Raw genomic sequence first — 2,402 nt, forward strand, 5'->3', positions numbered from 1 at the left:
CCCTCATTCCCTTCATCCCTTCTTCAATAAATCTTTAAACTTCTATCTTTATGATGTGGTCCTTGCTAGTGAATTACAAATCTTCATCCATCCATACATCCATCCATTATGGTGAGAAGCTTCATGGTCTTGACCCCTAACATAAACAAGCATTACACGTTTTCTTCTTCAGCCTCCTTTTTATTCCATCTTTCCGGTTTCCTCAAACCCAGAGGTCAAGTGGTTCCTTCTGTAGCATGTTCTTCTCAGCGTGGAGGAATTTGGATCTCTTACCATTACGTATTTCAACTTCCGCATGACGATACCTCTCATCCTAGGTGCTCCTGCTCCATTGTTTGTATTTCTTCTCTAAGGGCTAAAATATCGACTTCATACTTCTGGACTATTTCCAGACTCGCCTCTTTGACTTGCTCAAGCCCTTTCTGGATGCATCTCTCTGCCTCTATGGAAGCGTCTTGCATTGAAGCCATTTTTTGACCGAGTTTCATTCTCAGCCTGAAGCTCTGCATAAAGCATTGTGTTGATTTTCACCAACTCAGCATGAGACTCTGTCGTCTTTCAGCTCCCGCTCCAGTATATTCACCCATTTCTTAAGGGTTAAAACATCCGTTTCAAACTTCTTGGTCATTTCCAGGTTTGCCTCTTTGACTTGGTCCAGCTCACTCTGAAGACATGTCTCCGTCTCTCTGGCGTTTTGCAGGGATGACAGTTTTTGACGAAGAGCCTCATTCTCAGCTTCTAGAGCAGCATAAAGTGTCTGGTTCATCTTCAACACTTCTGTATGAGCTTCTTCGTCATCTCTTAGCTTCTTCTTTAACGACTCTGCTTGTTGTACCAGGAACTTGACAGAAGTTTGATAATTGCTGTTAAGTTCCTGGGAGGACTCTTTCATCTTCTTCAGCTCTTCCTGTAGATGCCTCTCCTTCTCTGCAGATGTCTTTCTCATCAATGCCATTTCCTTCTTCAGCTCTGTACACTGACCTGTGTTTTCACCTCTTATGATCTTAAAAAACGTCTTGTTCGTATTTGTTTGAGAATTAGCTGATCTTTCTATTTCCAGCTCTTCCTGTAATGTTNTGAGGTCTGTGCTGGTGCCCATCTTCAGTGGTCAACGGGCGAGAGGCAGGGTGCACCCTGGACAGGTCACCGGTCCATCAAACAAAGACAAACAATCATATAAACACAAACACAAGGAGAATAATTTCATCCCTTTGTCCATCCATCCATCCAAGTTTAACAACGAGAAATTAAGGAGATTAAAAACTGAACAGTCTATTTACATCCATTAAAAAAAGAAACAATAAAAAGGTATTTTTCCATTCATCCAGCTGCAATGCAAATACATTTAAAGATCCAAACAGAACAAGTAAAAGGGAAAAGCTGAACAATAAAACATTTTTACTGTTGAGCCTCAAGGCTCAACGTCGTTCTTGGGTTCCAACCAGTGGTGGAGAAAGTACTCAAAAAATGTACTTAAGTAAAAGTACAAATACACCGACAAAAATGTACTCTAATAAAAGTAAAAGTACCACATTAACATTTGTACTTAAGAAAAAGTAAAAAAGTACTGACTTTTAAAAATACTGAAGTATTAAAAGTAAAAGTACTTGCTGAATGCATTACCTAGTAGCTAATACAATATCATTAAGTGTACCTTAATAATATTTAATTTTAATACGTCAGAAATGTGCCATTTTAATGAACAATGTCACAGATAAAGCATGTTTTTATTGTGTTTACTGTCTGCAACATAGTTTAGACTTAGATATGTGATTCTATGCATCATAATTTCAGGGATGGAAACATCTCGTCTCCTGTCCTAACATAACATGAACTTCACTTTTTTGCCACTAGTGGCTTTTATTTTGAAAAAAATCCAACAAAAAAACCACACACATACGCACATGTACACGCACACACACACACACACACACACACACACACACACACATACAGACTTAAGGAGAATTTAGAGAAACCAATTAACCTGATACTCATGTTTTTGGACTGTGGGAGGAAGCCGGAGTTCCCGGAGATAACCCACCAAGCACAGGGAAAACATGTAAACTCCATGCAGAAAAAAGGCCTGGAATTAAACCCTTGCTGCAAGGCAGCAGTGCTACCAACTGTACCACTGTGCATCATGCCTTCTTTTTTAATCTTTAAACTTATGTCTTCTAGTTCTTTTGAAATTAAGTTAATATGTTAACTTAAGTTCAGAAGCAGGGCCACATCCAGACCACACCTCTAATTATATGTATTTATCTAATTTCATCCCTTTATCCATCCATCCATCCATCCATTTTCTTACACCCTGATCCCATTGAGGTCTGTGCTGGTGCCCATCTTCAGTGGTCAACGGGCGAGAGGCAGGGTGCACCCTGGACAGGTCACCGGTCCAT

The 2,402-nt window shown here is 39.8% G+C and overlaps 1 long non-coding RNA gene across 1 annotated transcript in view; it reads right to left on the reverse strand.

Annotated features, from left to right (window-relative positions):
- Nucleotides 1-159: 159 nt before the first annotated feature.
- LOC103469770 (uncharacterized) overlaps nucleotides 160-2,402 on the reverse strand; it is a 4,335-nt gene continuing 2,092 nt past the window's right edge. Inside the window, exon 2 of the long non-coding RNA XR_001776920.1 lies at nucleotides 160-993. This is a non-coding gene — a long non-coding RNA (uncharacterized LOC103469770). The remainder of the gene's footprint in view (nucleotides 994-2,402) is intronic.

Source organism: Poecilia reticulata, linkage group LG9, assembly GCF_000633615.1.
Source record: "Poecilia reticulata strain Guanapo linkage group LG9, Guppy_female_1.0+MT, whole genome shotgun sequence".
Classification (NCBI taxonomy): Eukaryota; Metazoa; Chordata; class Actinopteri; order Cyprinodontiformes; family Poeciliidae; genus Poecilia; species Poecilia reticulata.